A 22,416-nucleotide genomic window follows, 5' to 3' on the forward strand; every position below is an offset into this window, starting at 1 on the left:
CAGTGTGTCACATGGCAAGAGAGGGAGCAAAAGAGGTGCCAGGCTGTCTCAAATAGCCAGCTCTTTTGTGAGTGAGAACTGACTCATTACTGCCAGAAGAGCAGCAAGCCTTTCAAGAGGGTCCACTCCCATGACCCAAACACCTTCCACTAGGTCCACTTGGGGATCACATTTCAACATGAGATTTGGAGGGAACAAACATCCAAACTATATTATATGGGTACAGTTGAAGAGGCTAGTGTTGGAAAAATGAAGATCTGCTCAAAATAGGTCTTGATTTAGAAAGAGTAATAGCTTCTAAGGAATTAGAAAAGATAAGTGACCCTACTTTGGGCCTCTGTTTCCTCAATTGAAGAAGGGACCTTTCTGTTTCCTTTTTTTTATTTTTTCTGTTTTTTTTTTGTTTCCTTTTTTTTTTTTTTAGACAGAGTTTCGCTCTTGTTGCCCAGGCTGGAGTGCAATGGCGCCATCTCGGCTCACTGCAACCTCTGCCTCCCCGGTTCAAGCAATTCTCTTGCCTCAGCCTCCCCAGTAGCTGGGACTACAGGTGCATCCCACCATGCCCAGCTAATTTTTTTGTATTTTTAGTAGAGACAGGGTTTCACCATGTTGACCAGGATGGTCTCGATCTCTTGACCTCATGATCCACCGGTCTCGGCCTCCCAAAGTGCTGGGTTTATAGGTGTGAGTCATTGCACCTGGCCCCAGATCTTTCTAAGTTCTGCCATCTTCCTGTATGCTGTTACGCCAGCAGCAGCTATTATACATACTGGATTTTTAGGAATGCTACCTACCAGGATCCAGTAGGGAGTATGGGGTCTCAGGTAAGTTAACAATGATGACCCTTTGCCCAACTTTATAGGCCACTTTATCTTAGGACGTAATGGAGTTATATTTGGACCAGGAACTCTGAAGGAACAGGGGTCTACTATAATGGTATCTCTGGCCCCTTGCACAAAGCTTGGCACATAGTAGGGGTTCATTAAGTGTTTGTTGGATGAATTTGTATAATGATATGGGCTCGTGGAAGTTAGGAGCTGTAGTCATTAACATGATTCAGTTTTTGATCACAATTTGCCATTTCCATACTCTTAGTGTAGCCAGTAACTAGTATTTGGTTATTTATTTATTTTTATGAAGAAGTTAGAAGTTGGGATGTATCTTGAAGGTTTCTTGCAGTTCTAAATTGCTCATGGAAATTAAGTTGGTTTGAAAATGGATAGGACATAAGAGAGGACAATGTAGTAGATAAGAGCTTTGTATACAAAAGCTTAATTCAACTGGATTCTAGTCATGGTTTTGCCATTAGCTGTCTGTATGGTTGTGGCTGCTGGACCAGATCATCTTTTTTTTTTTTGAGATGGAATTTCACTCTGTCACCCAGGCTGTAGTGCAGTGATGCCATCTTGGCTCACTGCAACCTCCACCTCCTGGGTTCAAACGATTCTCCTGTCTCAGCCTCCTGAGGAACTGGGACTATAGGTGTGTCCCACCATGCCCTGCTAGTTTTCGTATTTTTAGTAGAGAAGGGGCTTTACCATGTTGGTCAGGCTGGTCTCAAACTCCTGACCTCATGTGATCCACCTACCTTGGCTTCCCAAAGTGCTGGGATTACAGGCATGAGCCATTGCACCCGTATCTATCTTTTTTTTTTTTTTTTTTTGAGACGGAGTTTCGCTCTTGTTACCCAGGCTGGAGTGCAATGGCGTGATCTCGGCTCACCGCAACCTCCACCTCCTGGGTTCAGGCAATTCTCCTGCCTCAGCCTCCTGAGTAACTGGGATTACAGGCACGTGCCACCATGCCCAGCTAATTTTTTGTATTTTTAGTAGAGACGAGGTTTCACCGTGTTGACCAGGATGGTCTCGATCTCTTGACCTCGTGATCCACCCGCCTCGGCCTCCCAAAGTGCTGGGATTACAGGCGTGAGCCACCGCGCCCGGCCACCCGTATCTATCTTTTTGTTGGTGGGGAGAGTGAGCGGGGACCAGATCATCTTTAAAGTTCCTAGCTTCATGAATCTGAGACTTTTTAAGTTTTTAAAAACTCTAATCTTTGTTGAAACCTAAAAAGAAATTTTGCCTTGGTCCCTAGCTGTATGGTGGTTCTGAGAATAGGCAGTTTCTCATAACGAATTAGAGTCATCATGCCAGTGTAGTTCAATTTTTTTTTTTTTTTTGGAGACAGAGTCTCACCCTGTCACCCAGGTCGAAGTGCAGTGGCACAATCTTAACTCACTGCAACCTGTCTCCCAGGCTCAAGCGATTCTCCTGCCTCAGCTTCCTGAGTAGCTGGGATTTCAGGTGCCCACCACCTGAAATTCTGGCTAATTTTTGTATTTTAGAGAAGGGGTTTTGCCATGTTGGCTAGGCTGGTATCGAACTCCTGACCTCAAATGATCTGCCTGCCTTGGCCCCCCAAAGTGTTGGGATTACAGGCGTGAGCCACTGTACCCAGCTGTGAATTTTTTTGGTAGTAGTAATTATATAAATGTTTTATGGATTAAAGGGATGTATAATTAATAATACTCCTTTGATATCTCATCTGATACATAGTAATGTATATAATCAGTTTGTACTCTTAACAGTTTTTAGTTTCAAAATAGCTCTAGTTCCCTTTGTAGTATAATAGAAAAGTCTCAGTAAAAGTGTTGACTGTTAGTTTATTAATTTGTAAGGAAGGTAATATACTTCTTAAGGAACCTTTTGTCAAAAAAATGCATATTTTTGCAGTAGTCACTGGATAAAAAATACCCAGTGATGCAATGACTAGCATAGTGGGCCCTGCAATTCATCAGTTGTTTTTTCCTTCTACCCATAAATGAAAATAGCTCGTGGGGCTGATCTGATACATAATTTAGTTCTGAAGGAATGAGAATCTGAATTCAGTGCTTGCACTGGTGATTTTTTAAGGAAAATCTGACATATCACATATACACAGTATACATGGTAGAGATGGGGTTTCACCACGTTTCGTTTTGTTTTTTTCTGAGACAGAGTTTCACTCTAGTTGCCCAGGAGTGCAATGACATAGTCTTGGCTCACTGCAGCCTCTACCTTCCAGGTTCAATCGATTCTCCTGTCTCTGCCTCCCAAGTAGCTGGGATTATAGGTGCCTGCCACCACGCCTGGCTGATTTTTGTACTTTTAGTAGGGACATGGTTTCACCATGGTGGCCAGGCTGTTCTCGAACTCCTGACCTCAGTTGATCCATCAGCTTGGCCTCCAAAAGTGCTGGGATTACAGGTGTGAGCCACCGTGGCTGGTCAGGATTTTACCATGTTGACCAGGCTAGTCTTGAACCCCTGACTTCAAGTGATCCACCTGCCTTGGCCTCCCAAAGTGCTGGGATTACAGATGTGAGCCACTGTACCCAGCCTGCTTTTCTTTTTATGGAGGAAGTATATTTGAAATTTTGCTTTTCAAACAAGAAGTAATGAAAACAAAGTCACCTTATTTTCCTTTTTTGTTTTTCTTGAATTGGTCCAAGTTTCTCCCTTCCCATCATTGGGCTACTCTGTGGTTTCTGTGTCCTCTGCTGATGGCCAATATACACTAGGAGTGTAGGATAACATTCGGTCAAGGGTAAAATATTCTTGAGCTCAGCGTCTGTTTCAGGAAGATATCAGTTAAGATTGACACCTGTGCCTGGCTAGGCGGCTCACGCTTGTAATCCCAGCACTTTGGGAGGCCAAGGCAAGTGGATCACCTGAGGTCGGGAGTTCGAGACCAGTCTGGGCAATATAGCGAAACCTTGTCTCTACTAAAAATACAAAAATTAGCGGGGTCATGGTGGTGCGTGCTTGTAGTCCCAACTACTCAGGAGGCTGAGGCAGGAGAATCGCTTGAACCCAGAAGATGGAGGTCGCAGTGAGCCAAGATTGCGCTATTGCAATCCAGTGTGGCAAGAGATCGAGACTTTGTCTCAAAAAAAAAAAAAAGATAATCTGCTGTCCAGTTGACAAAATGCCTTATTCTCTCTATGGGTCTGTCCCCTTAGAGAGCCAGTGTGATGCAGTGGAAAGTCACTCTGACTTGGCATTTGTTTATTTTTATCGTGAATTGGTTAGTTTGCATGGGTCTGTTTTTACTAGGTACTAGACTAGGTAGCTTCAGATAGCTTTTTTTTAATCTTACTTTTGGTTTCTGAACAACATTGGCTTCTACGGGTGCATAGTTCTTTTTCCTTCCTTGTGCTAACATGTCACCATCTCCTCGTTTGGTGTTGCTTTTATTTTAGAGAGTATGACCTGCTATAAATCGGGTCACTGTAGACCAGTAGGTTGGGATGTGGCAGGTGGATATGTTTTGCAGTTGTTATTTTTAAAATGTGAATCAACACTTAGAAATTCTGAGAGTTGGCCGGGTGCGGTGGCTCAAGCCTGTAATCCCAGCACTTTGGGAGGCCGAGGCGGGTGAATCACGAGGTCAAGAGATCGAGACCATCCTGGTCAACATGGTGAAACCCCGTCTCTACTAAAAATACAAAAAATTAGCTGGGCATGGTGGCGCGTGCCTGTAATCCCAGCTACTCAGGAGGCTGAGGTAGGAGAATTGCCTGAACCTAGGAGGCGGAGGTTGCGGTGAGCCGAGATCGCGCCATTGCACTCCAGCCTGGGTAACAAGAGTGAAACTCTGTCTCAAAAAAAAAAAAAAAAAAAAAATTTTGAGAGTTCAGTACCTTTTGGGAAAACAGGTTGATCTCCTAACGGTGGGCCCACATTTCCTGCATGACAGCAATTAGCTTGAGCTAGGGAAGATTTGTCTTTCAGAAGGGGCATGCATTCCTCCTTACAGCCTGCCTTGCTCATTTGCATTACCTTTTTGGCCTTGTAAGCATTATGTTTGTGACCCTTTCTATGCAATAATTGGAGGAAATCAGTCTTTCTAGTTTTCAGACATACTGGAGGTTTTTGGTAATAATAAAAATGAAACAAAATATACATGTAAATAGCTCTGAAAGTACAGAACTGATTGTGTAATGAGGGCTACCCTTTGCCTCATTTAAAGTTTATGAAGATTATCACGTCATCTTATTTGATCCTTATAGCAACTACTATAGGAGATTGACAGAGAAATGAAGTCCCACAACTTTTTTTTTTTTTTGAGACGGAGTCTCGCTCTGTCACTCAGGCTGGAGTACAGTGGTGTCATCTCGGCCCGCTGCAACCTCTGCCTCCCAGGTTCCAGCAATTCTCCTGCCTCAGCCTCCCTAGTAGCTGGGACTACAGGTGCATGCCACCACACCCTGCTAATTTTTGTATTTTTAGTAAAGACGGGGTTTCACTGTGTTAGCCAAGCTGGTCTCGATCTCCCAACCTCATGATCCACGTGTTTTGGCCTCCCAAAGTGCTGAGATTAACAGGTGTGAGCCACCGCACCTGGCCATACTTGTAGCTTTATTTTGTTTATTTTTGTGGAGATAGAGTCTCACTGTGTTGCCCAGGCTGCAGTCTGGTCTCAAAACTCCTGGCCTCTTTTTTTTTTTTTTTAAAGAGACAGGGTCTCATTTGTACCCTGCCTATTTCCTATTCATTATTTTTATTTTCATTTTTTGTTCTCTTCCACCTGTCACTGACATGAAGCTCATGTTATAGAGACGAGGTTTCACCATGTTGGCCAGGCTGGTCTCAAACTCCTGACCCCAGGTGATCCGCCCACCTCAGCCTCCCAAAGTGCTGGGATTATAGGCATGAGCCACTGCACCCGGCTGGTTATTCTTTTTTTTTTTTTTAATTTTTTTTTTTTTTTTTTTTTGAGACAAATCTCACTCTGTTGCCCAGGGTGGAGTGTAGTGGCACAGTCTCGGCTCACTGGAACTTCCATCTCCCAGGTTCAAGCGATTCTCCAGCCTCAGCCTCCTGATAGTTAGGATTATAGGTGTGCACCACCATGCCCAGCTAATTTTTGTATTTTTAGTAGATATGATGGTTCAGCATGTTGGCTGGGCTGGTCTCAAACTCCTGACCTTGAATGATCCACCCACCTCGGCCTTCCGAAGTGCAGGATTATAGTCGTGAGCCACCACGTCCGGCCATATTTCCTATTCTTGAGGTTAAAATCTAGATTCTAAAAATATTCAAACTAGTATTATATCTAGTTATCTGTCACCAAAGACACCTTTTCTCATGCTGTCCCTCAGCAGTCAAGGCTATTGAAACCTCTTTGGTTAGATCCCAAGAGTAGCTCCCACCCCCGCCCACATTGACAAAATAGGCGCAATGAGAACCAGAATGTCAATGCAGAGATACATACCTCTAAAACAAGAAAAATCATTTGAGAAAGGAAATCTGCCTAGCTTGAGATCGGATAATACCCATCCTCATACTAAAATACTTAATTTGCTGTATTACGTTATGGCTTTCCTCAGCAATTGGTAAGGTGGCTTCCAGATAGCTGGCAGGAGAGCTTTGCTGCAGCTGGATCTTGAGCTGTGGTGATTCCTCTCCACAGATCTGAAATGAATTTCAGACCTGGTTGTTCTAGGGTTGGGCATATCAGGTCTATCTTTTCCAGGATTTGTTGCTCTAAGATTGGCTGTTCGAGGTCCTCTTGCCCCTGGTTGTTTGTTCCAGGTTTGGTGGTCCACACCGGAAGGTTTCCACGTATGTTCACCAGCCATCCCTGGCAGTAAGAAGAGTAGAGGCTCCGGTATTCTGTAGATGCTGCATCCTGAGTCACACTGTTGCTATTCTTTGGCCAGTTGTTTTTCTGCTGGCTCTTAAATTTTGAATTCTCTGGTTCTAGAACTAGGTCTTATCTGTAGCTGAGGTTCAGGATGTTGAAAAGCTCATGAATCTGCTTGAGTACACACAATTGAGTCTGTGAGATCATGATTCTGATCTTGTTTCTTGTTCTGGCCACTGTCTGTCTGTCTTGTTTGCTGTGTTTTCTTTTTTTTGAGACGGAGCCTGGCCCTGTTGCCCAGGCTGGCGTGCAGTGGCATGATCTTGGCTCACTACAACCTCTACCTCTTGGGTTCAAGTGATTCTTCTGCCTTAGCCTCCTGAGTAGCTGGGACTACAGGCACGTGCCACCATGCCTGACTAATTTTTGTATTTTTAGTAGAGACAGGGTTTTATTATATTGGCCAGGCTGGTCTCGAACTCCTGACCTCATGCTGTGCTCTTTTTTTTTTTTTTTTTTTTCGAAATGGAGTGTCACTCTGTTACCAGTCAGGAGTATGGTGGTGCAATCTCGGCTCACTGCAGCCTCCAAGTTCCCTGTTCAAGCGATTCTCCTCCCTCAGTATCCCGAGAAGCTGGGATTACAGGCATGAGCCACCATGCCCAGCTAATTTTTGTATTTTTAGTGGAGTTGGGGTTTCACCATGTTAGCCAGGATGGTCTCAATTTCCTGACCTTATGATCTACCCAACTTGGCTTCCCAAAGTGCTGGAATTACAAGCATGAGCCACTGCACCCGGCTCTTTCTTTTCTTTCTTTCTTTTTTTTTTTTTTTTGAGACGGAGTCTCACTCTGTCGTCCAGGTTGGAGTGCAGTGGCACATTCTTGACTCACTGCAACCTCCGACTCCCTCCTTCAGGTGATTCTCCTGCCTCAGCCTCCCGAGTATCTGGGATTACAGGCACGCACCACCAGGCCCAACTAATTTTTGTATTTTTAGTAGAGACAAGGCTTCATTATGTTGGCCAGCATGGTCTCGATCTTCTGACCTCATGATCCGCCTGCCTCGGCCTCCCAGAGTGCTTGGATTACAGGCGTGAGCCACTGCACCTGGCCCTACTGTGTTCTTTTCTACAGAAGCAGATTGGTGGAAGAATCAGGGCTCTCCTGAAACAGCAGATCCATGTAGGAAGAAAGAAGAGAGAGAGTCTGACTGGGGCACCTCCACAGATGATATTTGCAAGCATGTATAATTTTCTTTAGGCCTAAAAATCTCAGGCTTGGTGAGGAGTCCCTAGAATTGGATGACTCAGGGCAAGGCAGGATTTGGAAGGAAGCTGAATCTACACTCATGTTGTTGAGTAGGAGGAAGAAAAAAAAAAGAGCTAGACTCTAAGAAAGGTCGAGGTTTAAAGACTTGAGTATTTAAGTGGAAGATCTTGGAGAAATATGAAGATCTTCTGATGTGAATGTATCAAAAAGCTGGAAAGAAGGGAGTTGCCTTTGCTGTGTAATAGGACCCACCAGCCCAATCCAGCAAAAGCTCAACAGACTTTTCTATTGGGAAAAGTAATTCAGTGAAGATCACGTATATATGTAGCAATATGTATTATAAATAATGATTATACAAAGGAGTAATACTATTATATATAACATTAACTATATATTATACAAAGAAATATATATAATTGTTATATAAATAATTGTATGTTATATAAATTATATACTAAATATATGTAATATATATTATATAAATATTGTTTTGTTTTGGTAGTAGCTTTATTGATACCATACAATTACCCATTGAAACTATACTAGCATGGCCAGGCATGGTGGCTCATGTCTGTAATCCCAGTACTTTGGGAGACTGAGGCAGGAGGATCACTTGAGTCCAGGAGTTGTAGACTAGTGTGGACAACTCCGTGGGACCCTATCTCCACACACAAAAAAATGAGCTGAGTGTGGAGGTGTATGCCTATAGTCCCAGCTATTCCAGAGGCTGAGGAGGGAGGATCGCTTGAGCCTGGGAGGTCAAGGCTGCAGTGAGCCATGATTATACCATTGCATTCCAGCCTAGGTAACAGATCCTGTCTCAAAAAAAAAAAAAAAAAAAAAAAGCATACCATTCATGGGTTTCACTGTATTCTCAGAGTTGTGCTACCATCATCACAATCATTTTTAGACCTTTTCATTACCTGAAAAAGAAACATACCGTTTGGCAGTTACTCTCTATTCCCCTTTTCCCTCTGTCCATGGCAACCATTCATCTTTCTGTGGATTTGCCTATTCTGGACCATGCATGTAAATGGCATCAAATAATATGTGGTCTTTGGTGTCTGGCCTTCACTTAACATAATGTTTTCAAAGTTCATTCATGTTGTAGTATGAGTCAGTACTTCATTCCTTTCTAGTCCTGATTGTATTCCATTGTATGGATATGCCAGATTTTATTTACCATTCATTAGTTGATAGACATTTGGATTGTTTCCAGTCTTGAGATACAGTGAATAATACTGCTTTGGGTATTCTTGTACAAGTTTTCGTGTGGACACATATTTTCATTTCTCTTGGGGATTTACATAGGAGTGGAATTGCTAGGTCATACGCTAACTTTTGTGTTTAACGTTTTCAGGAACTACCAGGTTGTTTTTCAAAGCATCTGTACTATTTTGTATTTCTACCAGCAGAGTATGAAAGTTCCAATTTCTCTATATCCTTGCCAACACTTGCTATATGTGCTTTTGTTACAAGCCATCCTAGTGGGTGTGAAGCAGTGTCTTACTGGAATTTTTATTTTCATTTTTCTGATGACCAGTGAGTATCTTTTCATGTGCTTCTTGGCCATTTATATATCTTCTTTGGAGAAATGTCTACTCGGATCCTTTTTCTGTTTGTTAATTGGGTTGTTTTTTATTATTAAAGTTGTAAGAGTTTTAAAAATATATTCTTTTTTTTTTTTTTAAGTTGGGGCTTCACCATGATGGCCAGGCTGGTCTTGAACTCCTGACCTCAAGTGATCCACCCATCTTGGCATCCCAAAGTGCTGGGATTACAGGCCTGAGCCACCGCTCCTGGCTAAAAATATATTCTTAGGCTGGGCACAGTGGCCCATGCCTGTAATCCCAGCACTTTGGGAGGCTGAGGCAGGTGGACCACCTGAGGTCAGGAGTTTGAGACCGGCCTATCCAACATGGTGAAACTCCGTCTCTACTAATAATAGAAAAATTAGCTGGGTGGTGGCGCATGCCTGTAATCCCAGTTACTTGGGAGGCTGAGGCAGGAGAATCGCCTGCACTGTTGAGGCGGAGGTTGCAGTGAGTCGAGACCATGCCACTGCACTCCAGCCTGGGTGACAAGATTGAAACTCCGTCTTCAAAAAGATAAAAATAAATATTCTCTATACAAGTCCCTTATCAGGTATATATTTACAAATATTTTATCCCATTCTATAGGTTGTCTTTTCACTTTCTTGATGGTATTCTTTGAAGTATAAAGTGTTAAATTTTGGTGAAGTCTAATTTGTCTTTTTAAAAAACTGGTTGTGCTTTTGATGTGATATCTAAGAAACCACAGCCCAATCTAAGGTCACAAGAGTTATATTATTTAGCTCTTACATAGAAGTTTTTGATCTATTTTGAATTAGTTTTTATATATGGTGTGAGGTAAGAGTCCAACTTCATCTTTTTGCATGTGGATATCCAGTACCATTTGTTGAAAAGACTAATCTTTCCTCATTGAGTCGTTTTGGCATCCTTTATTTTTATTTTTATTTTTTTAAGATGGAGTCTCACTCTGTTGCAGAGGCTGGGGTGCAGAGGCATGATCTTGGCTCACTGCAACCTCTAGGTTCAAGCAATTCTCATGTCTCAGCCTCCCTAGTAGCTGGAGTACAGGCGGAACTACAGTTGGAACACTAAAGCTGGAAGTACAGCTGGAACACCATGCCCAGCTAATTTTTATATTTTTAGTAGAGATGGGGTTTCACCATGTTGGCCAGGCTAGTCTCAAACTCCTGGCATCAAGTGATTCACCTACCTTGGCCTCCCAAAGTGCTGGGATTAAGGCTGTGAGCCACTGTGCCCGGCCAGCATCCTTTTCAAAAATCAATTGATCATAAAGGTGAGGGTTTATCTCTGAACTTCCTGTTCTGTTCCGTTAATTTGTATGTTTATCCTGATGCCAGTCCAATACTATTGTTTTGAAGTCGGGCAGTGTGAGTCTTCCAGCATTGTTCGTCTTTTTCAAGACTGTTTTGACCTTTCTGGGTCCTGTGAATTTCCAAACAAATTTTAGGACCAATTTGTCAATTTCTGCAAAAAAGGACTCTAGCTGGGATGTTGATCTATTTGGGGATTACTGCTATCTTAAAAATACTGTCTTCCAACTCATAAACATGGGAGTCTTTCCATTTAGAGTTATTCCATTTATTTATTAAAAAATAAATAAATTTATTCCTAAGTTTATTTATTTTTTGAGGTGGAGTGTTGCTCAGGCTAGAGTGCAATGGCGAGATCTCAGCTCACTGCAACCTGTGGCTCCCAGGTTTAAGTGATTCTCCTGTCTCAGCCTCCCTAGTATCTGGGATTACAGGTGCCTGCCAGCTAATTTTTATATTTTTAGTGGAGACAGGGTTTCACCATGTTGGTTAGGCTGATCTCCAACTCCTGACCTCAGGTGATCCACTCACCTTGGCCTCCCAAAGTGTTAGGATTACAGGTGTGAGCCACTGCACCCAGTCAGTATTTTATTTTTTGATGCTATTATAAATTAATTTTTTTTCCTATTTTTAGTTTGTTCATTGCTACCATATAGAAATACAATTGATATTTTTTATTCAATATCATGTCTTCTGCAAATAGAGCTAATTTTACTTCTTTCTTTGTAATTTGTATGCTGCTTATTTCATTTTCTTGCTGAATTGGTCTGTTTAGAACCTCCAGTACAGTGTTGAATAGAAGTGGCAAGAGTGGAAATCCTTGTTATCTTCTTGATCTTAGGGTAAAAACATTATCTGTATGATGCTAGCAGTAACTTATTCATAGAATCCCTTTTTCAGGTTGAGGAAATTCTCTTTTATTTCTAGTTTGATGAGTGTATTTGTCATGAAAGAGATATACTGTGTATTTAAAACAATCTTGTACTGAAAAGTTATTGTATAGTACAGTACAAAGAATTTTTTTCCTGAACCAATTATAGTAATTTATCTATTGAATACCTTATCACCCCTAAATTCTTTAGTGCGATTTTCTGTGTAATCACAATACCATCAAAATCAGAAAATTATCATTGATGAATAGAAGTTAGAGTGGGCATCCTTGTCACGCTTCTTGTCCCTAATTATAGAGGAAAGGCTTTCAGCTTTTCACTGTTGGTTGTTGGCTTGTCTTCCGTGGCCTTTATTGTATTGAAGTCCACAATGGAGGTTTTCATTGTATACCTAATTTGTTCAGAGTTTTTACCATGAAAGTCTGTTGCATTTTGTCAAATTATTTTTCTGCATCTACTTTTTTCACGGATCCTGCATGTGGCATCTGAAAGCTATCTTTAAGAGGGTTTTTTTTTTTTTGAGACAGAGTTTCTCTGTTGTTGCCCAGGCTGAAGTGCAATGGTGTGATCTCAGCTCACTGCAACTTCTGCCTCCCGGGTTCAAGCGAGTCTCCTGCCGCAGCTTTCCAAGTAGTTGGAATTACAGGCATGCACTTATACATATTCATGTGAATATACCCATATATACATACAGACACACATTGCTACCTGTAGTTCTGTATCTGCCTATATATATTGCAGACCACAAGTTAACACAGATACCTCTTCCAATCCAAAACTATAAGGTTCATTTATCTTTTGTGCTTTCCATATTTGTAGCTCCTTTTCTTGATAGTGAGGATCCCGGTTCTCATTATCCTTAATGTATATTTAATACATCTCCCTAAATGTAACCAATTCTCATTACTGCTGTCACCCCCTTGCTTTATTTACTTTATTTCTTTTTAAATTTTAATTTAATTTTTTTTGACACAGAGTCTTGCTCTTTCGCCCAGGCTGGATGCAATGGTGTGATCTCAACTCATTGCCACTTCTGCCTCCTGGGTTCAAGCAATTCTCCTACCTCAGCCTCCCGAGTAGCTGGGATTACAGGCACATGCCACCACACCCAGTTATTTTTTGTATTTTTAGTAGAAACGAGGTCTCATCATGTTGGCCAAGCTGGTCTCAAACTCCTGACCTCAAATGATCCACCTGCCTTGTCCTTCCAAAGTCCTGGGATTACAGGCGTTAAGCGACTGTGCCCGGCCTATTTTATTTTAATTTTGTCATAGAGTTTCATTCTGTTGCCAGGCCTAGGCTCAAGCAGCCCTCCTGCCTCAGCCTCCCGTGTAGCTGAGATCACATACACTTACCACCATGCCTGGCTAATTTCTTAATTTTTTTTGTAGAGACAGGGTCTTACTTTTGTTGCCCAGGCTTGTCTTGAACTCCTGAGCTTAAGCAGTCCTCCCGCCTTGGCTTCCCAAAGTGTTGAGATTACAGGCGTGAGCCACTGTACCTGGTACCCTGTTGCCTTTGAAGTGCTCCTTAGGCCCAGTCTCCCCAAATCAGGCTGCCTAATGAGTAGTTGCCTTCTTGATTCTGCTTGAGTCTTGCCATCCACTTGGGGCTGTTTTTTGCAGGTACAACTCCTTAGTCTCTTAGACTTTAGCTGCCATGTTGGGCCACCAAAGAGCAAGAACACACTCCTCGTTCCTCACTCTACTAATATTTCAAAAGTTATTTGAAACTTCTGTTAGCATTTAAGTATCCTTAATGTTTGTAGAGCTAAGTACAAGGCCTAACTTTGTATGTTGTCCACAAAATTCAAAGAACAGAGAGTGAGGATAAAGGGGATAGGTAACCTTGTACTCAAAAACTCTGGTGTCGCTGGGCATGGTGGCTCACACCTGTAATCCCAGCACTTTGGGAGGCTGAGGCAGATGGATCACTTGAGGTTGGGAGTTTGAGTCCAGCCTGGCCAACATGGAGAAACCCCATCTCTTCTAAAAATACAAAAATCAGCTGGGTATGGTGGCACACATCTGTAGTCCCGGCTGTTCTGAAAGCTGAGGCACAAGAATCACTTGAACCTATGAGGCAGAGGTTGCAGTGAGCCAAGATTGCACCACTGCACTCCAACCTGGTGACAGAGAGAGACTGCGTCTCAAAATAAAAACAAACAAAAAACTCTGGCGTCTCATCCTTTTCCTTAAGATATTCTTGTTGGTGGCTGTTAAACATGTGCTATGATGAATGAGAACTCCTAAGTACAGAGTGGCTGTTGGACTTAAATTTGTAACCATTTAGCTGGGCGTGGTGGCTCACGCCTGTAATCCCAGCACTTTGGGAGGCCGAGGCTGGTAGATCACGAGGTCAGGAGTTTGGGACCATCCTGGCCAACATAGTGAAACCTGACTCTATTAAAAAAATATAAAAAATTAGCTGGGTGTGGTGGTGGGCGCCTGTAATCCCAGCTACTTGGGAGGCTGAGGCAGGAGAATCACTTGAGCCCAGGAGATGGAGGTTGCAGTGAGCTGAGATTGTACCACTGTACTCCAGCCTGGGTGACAATGCAAGACTGTCTCAAAAAAAAAAAAAAATTGTGACCATTCATATGGGGAAAATGTATATATTTTCTAGAAGGACATAGATTATGAATATGGGTTTTTTTTGGACAGTGGAATCTAAGTAATTTTATTTCCTTAACCTTTAAAAAAATCTTTATCTGCAACTAGCATAGATAACTTTGTTTATTATATGAATAGTTATAAAATAAAGGAAATAAATACACAGGACTAAGAACTCTTGTTTGATGGTCCTGGGATAAGAAAAAAAAGGAAACAGACTGGGCACTGTGGCTCATGCCTCTAATCCCAGCACTTTGGGAGGCCTAGGCAGGCATATCATAAGGTCAGGAGATCGAGATCATCCTGGCCAACGTAGTAAAACCCTGTCTCTACTGAAATACAAAAAACTAGCTGGGAGTGGTAGTGCACGCCTTCGTCCCAGCTACTCATGAGGCTGACGCAGGGGAATCACTTGAACCTGGGAGGCAGAGATTGCAGTGAGCTGAGATCATGCCACTGCACTCCAGTTTGGCAAGAGAGTGAGACTCTGTCTCAAAAGAAAGAAAAAAGAAAAAAAGGAAACGAAATTAAAATAGTACAGTACGTATACTTTTTCTGAGGAAAACATTTGGTGAACATTTCGTTTTTACTACTGTTGGGCTTCTAGTAGCATAGAATGCTGGCACTGAGTATCCTATCCTCTTATCCAATCTAGTATAGACATTGCTCGGCAGAGGTTTTTATTTTTATTTTTTTGTTTTTAGAGACAGCATCTTGCTCTGTTGCCCCAGCTGGAGTGCCATGTGTGATCCTAGCTCACTGCAGCCTTGAACTCCTGGGCTCAAGTGTTCTCCTGCCTTAGCCTCCTGAGTAGCTAGGACTACAGATGCATGCCGCCACACCCAGCTAATTTTTTGTGTTTTATTAGAGACATGGTTTCACCGTGTTGTCCAGGCTGGTTGCGAACTCCTGAGATCAGACAGTCCACCTTCCTTGGCCTCCCAAAGTGCTGGGATTACAGGTGTGAGCTACTGCGCCCAGCCAATTTTTCAATTTTTTTTTTTTGTAGAGACAGGGTCTGGCTATGTTGTTTAGGCTGGTCTCAAACTTCTGGCCTCAAGCAATCCTCCTGCTTTAACCTAAAGCTCCGAGATTTACAGGCATTAGCCACCACGCCCAGCCTGCATTATATGTATTTTTGTTATGGGGGGGTGTCTGGATACAGATATATTTCTAATTTTTTTTTTTTAAGACAGAGTCTTGCTCTGTCACCCAGGCTGGAGTCCAGTGGCACAATCTCGGTTCACTGCAGCCTCTGCCTCCCTGGTTTAAGCGATTCTCCTGCCTCAGCCTCTGAGTAGCTGGGATTACAGGCACGTGCCACCATACCTCGCTAATTTTTGTATTTTTAGTAGAGACGGGGTTTCACCATGTTGGTCAGGCTGGTGTCGAACTCCTGACCTCGTGATCTGCCTGCCTCAGCCTCCCAAAGTGCTGGGATTACAGTCATGAGCCTCTGTGCCCAGCCAGTCCAGTTTATTTTTTTTATTCTATTGCCTGTGCTTTTGGTGTCGTATCCAGGAAATCATTGCTCAATCCAGTGTCATGAAGCTTTTGCCCTATGTTTTCTTCTAAGAGTTTTATGAAGCCGGGCATGTGCTTGGATTACAAGCATGATTACAAGCGTGGCTCATGCTTGTAATGCAAGCACTTTGGAGGCCAAGGCAGGTGGATCGTCTGAGGTCAGGAGTTCAAGACCAGCCTGACCAACATGGTGAAACCCCGTCTTTTTTTTTTTTTTAAAAAGAGTTTTATGAGTTTTGCACTTACGTTTGTGTGTGTGTGTGTGTGTGTGTGTGTGAGAGAGAGAGAGAGAGAGAGAGACACAGAGCTTCACTCTTGTTGCCCAGGCAGAGGAGTGCAGTGGGGCACCATCTCGGCTCACTGCAACCTCCACCTCCTGGGTTCAAGCGATTCTCCTGCCTCAGCCTCCTGAGTAGCTGGGGTTACAGGTACACGCCACCACGCCTGGGTAATTTTTGTATTTTTAAAAATAGAGGTGAGGTTTTGCCATGTTGGCCAGGCTAGTCTCGAACTCCTGACCTTAGGTGATCCCCCTGCCTCAGCCTCCCAAAATGCTGGGATGACAGGCATGACCTGCCACCCCTGGCCACATTTAGTTTTTTTTTTAATCCATGCCCCTGCATTGTTTTCCTACATCAAAGTTAAAGAAGAGTAAGAGGAATTCAGCTATCTGTTATGCAGTACTTACTGTATTGGTCAGTTCTCAAATTGCTGTAAATTTGAGAACTGGGTAATTTATAAAGAAAAGAGTTTTAATTGGCTTATGATTCTGCAGGCTGTATGGTAAGCATCACGCTGGCATCCACTTGGTTTCTGGGGAGGCCTCAGGAAACTTTTAGTCATAGTGGAAGAGGAATGGGAAGAAAGCACGGCTTACATGGCAGGAGCAGGACTAAGGAGGAGGGAGGTGCTACACACTTTTAAACAACCAGATCTCACTCCCTATCACAAGAGCAGCACCAAGAGGATGCTGCTAACCCATTCATGAGAACTCTGCCCCCATGATCCAGTCACCTCCTACCAGGCCCCACTTCCAACACTGGGAAATACAATTCAGTATGAGATTTGGTGGGAACACAGATCCAAACCATATCACTGACATAGTTTCATATTTTTTACATTTTGTTTTCTTATTTATTGGGAGTTTATTTTTGTGAATGATGTTATATGTGGATCTGATTTTATCTTTTTCCTAATGGCAATTCAATTGTCCAGACACTATTAAAAAAGTCCATCTTTTACACTGAGTTGAAATGCCACTTTTGATAAATGCTGTTTCCATATGTATTTCAGTCTAATTCTGTACTTTCTAGTATTTTCTCTTGTTTTTCTGTTGTTTTATTCTATTTTTTGAGCCAGAGTCTTGCTCTGTTACCCAGGCTGGAGTGCAGTGGCGTAATCTCAGCTTCCTGCAACCTCCCCCTCTAGGGTTCAAGTGATTCTCCTGCCTCAGCCTCCCAAGTGGCTGGGACTACAGGCGCCCACCACTGTGCCTGGCTAATTTTTGTGTATTTAGTAGAGGTGGGGTTTCACCTTGTTGGCCAGGCTGACCTCAAGTGATCCACAAGCCTCAGCCTCTCAAAGTGCTGAGATTATAGACGTGAACCACCACGCTTGGCCACTGTATGTCTTTTCATGGTCTAATACCATACTGTTTTCATTACAGAGGCTTTCTGGTTTTTTTTTGAGACAGAGTCTTGCTCTGTTGTCCAAGCTGGAGTGCGGTGGCTCAATATTCAGCTCACTACAGCCTCTGCCTTTCGGGTTTAAGCCATTCTTGTGCCTCAACCTCCCAAGTAGCTGGGACTACAGGTATGCACCACCATGCCCAGCTAATTTTCATTTTATTATTTTTATTTATTTATTTAATTTTTTTTAGAAAAGACATTTATTCAGCGTCACGATCAGACTATTACATTTAGCAATCAACAGCATGGGTGCAAAAAAAAAAAAAAAAGAAAAGAAAAGAAAAAAAATCTACATTAAAACCCTTTGTTGGAATGCTTTACACTTTCCACAGAACAGAAACTAAAATAACCTGTTATACAATTAGTCACAAATACAGTCCTCAAGTTTTTTGCCCATACACACGAGTATTTGTCTAAATCATGTCTTCTTTGTAGCAGCTAGGCCCTGCCACCACTGTGCTTGGCTGAGTTCACAAATCTGTTGTAACCTGTAGCTTCCCTGTCACTTCTCTGGCTCTCCTCTCCTGCTAAGCTTTGTTTCCTAATTAAAATCTTCTGCCACTGCCATAGCTACTGCTGCTACTGGAACCACCATAGCCACCTTGGTTTTGTGGTTTGGCAAAGTATTGGCCGCCACCACCATAGGGGCCAGAGCTTCTGCCTCCAAAGTTTCCTCCCTTCATGGGTCCAAAATTTGAAGACTGATTGTTGTAACTGCCAAATTCATTGTAGCTTCCACCACCTCCAAAATTGCCTCCATCATTACCAAATCCATTATAGCCATCCCCACTGCCACCATATCCACCACCACCACGGCTGCCACCAAAGCCACCACGACCACTGAAGTTTCCTCCACGACCAAAGTTGTCATTCCCACCGAAACCACCTCCACGACCACCACCAAAGTTTCCAGAACCACTTCGACCTCTTTGGCTGGATGAAGCACTAGCCAACTCTTGCTTTGACAGGGCTTTCCTAACTTCACAGTTGTGGCCATTCACAGTATGGTATTTCTGAATGACAGTCTTATCCACGGAGTCATGGTCATCAAAGGTTACAAAAGCAAAGTCCCTTTTCTTGCCACTGCCTCTGTCAGTCATGATTTCAATCACTTCAATTTTTCCATACTGTTCAAAATAATCTCTTATGTGATGTTCTTCAGTGTCTTCTTTAATGCCACCAACGAATATTTTTTTCACAGTTAAGTGGGCACCTGGTCTTTGAGAATCTTCTCTTGAGACAGCTCTCTTTGGTTCCACAACTCTTCCATCCACTTTGTGTGGCCTTGCGTTCATGGCTGCATCCACTTCCTCCACAGTTGCATACGTGAGGAACCCAAAGCCCCTGGAGCGCTTGGTGTTTGGATCTCTCGTTACCACACAGTCTGTGAGCGTTCCCCATTGCTCAAAATGGCTTCTCCGGCTCTAATCGGTTGTTTCAAAGCTCAACCCTCCAATGAAGAGCTTCCTCAGCTGTTCCGGCTCTTTAGGAGACTCTGACTTAGACATGATTGCAGGGAGAAGAGAGACTTTAACGATGCTTCTTCGGCGGCGTCCACGGGCCTATTTTTATTTTTTTTTTATAAAGACGGGGTTTCACCATGTTGGTCGGACTGGTCTTAAACTCCCAACCTCAGGTAATCCACCCGCCTTGGCCTCCAAAGTGCTTGGATTACAGGTGTGAGCCACCATGCCCGGCCTTTTTTTTTTTTTTTTTTTTGAGAGACGGAGTTTCGCTCATGTTACCCAGGCTGGAGTGCAATGGCGCGATCTCGGCTCACCGCAACCTCCGCCTCCCGGGTTCAGGCAATTCTCCTGCCTCAGCCTGCTGAGTAGCTGGGATTACAGGCACTCACCACCATGCCCAGCTAATTTTTTGTATTTTTAGTAGAGATGGGGTTTCACCATGTTGACCAGGATGGTCTCGATCTCTTGACCTGGTGATCCACCCGCCTCGGCCTCCCAAAGTGCTGGGATTACAGGCTTGAGCCACCGCGCCCGGCCTTTTTTTTTTTTTTTTTTTTTTTTTACTAATTTTTGTGTTTTTAGTAGAGACAGTGTTTTGCTGTGTTGACCAGGCTGGTCTCAAATTCCTGAACTCAGGTGATCTACCTGCCTTGGCCTCCCAGAGCTGGGATTACAGGTGTGAGCCACTGTGCTTGGCCTTTCCTTCTATTCTTGTGTATTTGTTTTTCCATGTAAACTTTTGTCTCCATAGAATAGCTTTTTGGTATTTTTTTATTGGAGTTCTGTATTAATTTTTAAACTATAGTTGCCAGAGCTTTGGGAATCCTTGTCAATATCACCAACACTCATGGAGCTCAGGATTTTTGTTTTGTTTTGTTCATTTGGATAGGGAGAAGGTGTCACTGATATCCTCTTCCCTTCTTGAACCAGTCATTTCATTTTATTTATTAGATTTCCATAAGATTTCAGTGGAAGAAAGAATATTTCCTTTTGAAAAAATTGTTTGAAAACTGTATCATAAAGTAGGCTCTACTTGAATACTTGGTGGTATGTTATGGAATGCTATGTGTGGCCTGGGTCTCAAAATTGCCTTTCTCAAGCCTGTTTCCTCAGCAGCAAAATGAGGACCATAATATTATCTGCCTCATAGGTGTGTGGTGAGAATTCAGTGAGAAAATGCATGTAATGTGTATGTCCCTGCATATAGTAACTGTTTAATAAATGTGGACTAACAATAATGTGACCACGACTAGAGAGAGGAGAATTATTTATTTCTGGATGGATAACAACAGGGTATAATTTCAAAGTTGTAGACAGCTAGCTAGATGGGAGCTGCAGGGGGTCACTTTTTTTTTTTTTTAAGATGATGTCTCGCTCTGTTGCCCAGGCTGGAGTGCAGTGGCGCAATCTCAGTTCACTTCAACCTCTGCCTCCCAGGCTCAAGTGATTCTCCTGCGTCAGCCTCCCGAGTAGCTGGGATTACTGGCACGCGCCATCATGCCCAGCTAATTTTTGCATTTTTAGTAGAGACAGGCTTTCGCCATGTTGGTCTGGCTGGTCTTGAACTCCTGACATCGTGATCCACCTGCCTCGGCCTCCCAAAGTGCTGGGATTATAGACATGAGTCACTACACCTGGCTGAGGGGGTCACTTTTCTTAAAGTCTATTTCTGTATACCTACTATGTACCCACAAAAAGAACATACAAAGTTTAGATCTAAATAAAGAAATAAAATAGCGTCAGTGGTAAGAAAGAGTCAGAATCTAGGTTGTTAACTTTCTAAACTTCCTGCAGTTATTATCCTATGTGTCCAAAGAAACAAAGTGGAACCTAAAATTGACAGTCAACATTGGGCCAAACCACATTAGATTAGCAAAATGAGGAAGGAGGTGCTAGAATTAGGCTGTGGGTTCTGTTCCATTGACTGCTTAAAGCTTTCACCCCACATTACAAACCATTTAAAAAATTATTTTGAAAATTGCCCCAGTTGTGAGCCAACAAACTAGTTCGTTTTTTTTTTTTTTTTTTTTGAGACGGAGTTTCGCTCTTGTTACCCAGGCTGGAGTGCAATGGCGCAATCTCGGCTCACCGCAACCTCCGCCTCCTGGGTTCAGGCAATTCTTCTGCCTCAGCCTCCTGAGTAGCTGGGACTACAGGCACGCGCCACCATGCCCAGCTAATTTTTTGTATTTTTAGTAGAGACGGGGTTTCACCATGTTGACCAGGATGGTCTTGATCTCTTGACCTTGTGATCCACCTGCCTTGGCCTCCCAAAGTGCTGGGATTACAGGCTTGAGCCACCGCGCCCGGCCAAACTAGTTCTTTTTGTTTGCTTCTTCCAAGACATAGCCTCACTCTGTCCCCCAGGCTGGAGTGCAGTGGCACGATCTCGGCTCACTGCAGCCTCCACCTCCAGGTTAAAGTGATTCTCTTTCTTTCTTTCTTTTTTTTTTTTTTTTTTTTGAGACAGAGTCTAACTCTGTCGCCAGGCTGGAGTGCAGTGGCACAACATCAGCTCACTGCAACCTCTGCCTCCCAGGTTCAAGCAATTTTCCTGCCTCAGCCTCCTGAGTAGTTGGGACTACAGGTACATGCCACCCGCCCAGCTAATTTCTGTATTTTTAATAGAGATGGGGTTTCACCATGTTGGCCAGGATGGTCTCTATCTCTTGACCTCGTGATCCACCCGCTTCAGCCTCCCAAAGTGTTGGGATTACAGGCATGAGCCACCGCGCCTGGCTGTTAAAGTGATTCTCTTGCCTCAACCTCCCAAGTAGCTGGAATTACAGGCACATGCCACCATGCCTAGCTAATTTTTTTGTATTTTTAGTAGAGACGGGGTTTTGCCATGTTGCCCTGGCTTGTCTTGAACTCCAGACCTCAGGTTATCCACCCACCTTGGCCTCCCAGAGTGTTGGGATTACAGGTGTGAGCCACCATGCCCAGCCATTAAGGAAACCAAGTCGTCAGCAACAACAGTAATTGGAAATGGAGTCTAGATTTTTTTCTCTATTAATTTGCTCTGTTATATTATGATGTAACCAATTTGAGTTAACAGAAAAAGTTCAGCTTTGGCTTATAAATTCAGTAAGCAGTGCCTAGTGCATTCAAGTACAGAAAGTTTATCTTTTCATAGATTCTTTCTATACTTGATAGAAAAGTACAAAGAATAAAGATTACTGAATAGTCTACTATCCATAGGTAACCATCTTCAACATTTCTATGATATTCCTCTAGAAATTTGTAGTCTCTGTATGTAAGATGATCTTTTAACTTGATGAAGTGTTTAACAGCATGGTGGTTTTTTGTGTAAAGACTTGGGTTTTAATCCTAGCTCGTCTATTTTATGCCTTTGTGGTTCCAATCAAATAACTTTTCTGAGCTTTAATGTCCCCATCCAGGAAAGAATGGGAATAATAGGATCTCTATAAGGGGTTTACTGAATATATTATATA

General features: G+C 42.9%; 1 protein-coding gene and 1 pseudogene across 4 annotated transcripts in view; one reads left to right on the plus strand and one right to left on the minus strand.

Annotated features, from left to right (window-relative positions):
- The window catches only part of IDE (insulin degrading enzyme), a 129,368-nt gene that overhangs the window by 11,628 nt on the left and 95,324 nt on the right, over nucleotides 1–22,416 (plus strand). The gene's annotated exons all lie outside the window — the stretch shown is intronic.
- On the minus strand, nucleotides 18,041–19,064 carry LOC116528310 (annotated as a pseudogene). The gene has a single exon (XR_004258979.1). The product of XR_004258979.1 is annotated as a heterogeneous nuclear ribonucleoprotein A1-like (transcript).

The sequence above is a fragment of the Sapajus apella genome, unplaced genomic scaffold (assembly GCF_009761245.1).
Source record: "Sapajus apella isolate SASKATOON/1434 unplaced genomic scaffold, GSC_monkey_1.0 scaffold58, whole genome shotgun sequence".
Lineage (NCBI taxonomy): Eukaryota > Metazoa > Chordata > Mammalia > Primates > Cebidae > Sapajus > Sapajus apella.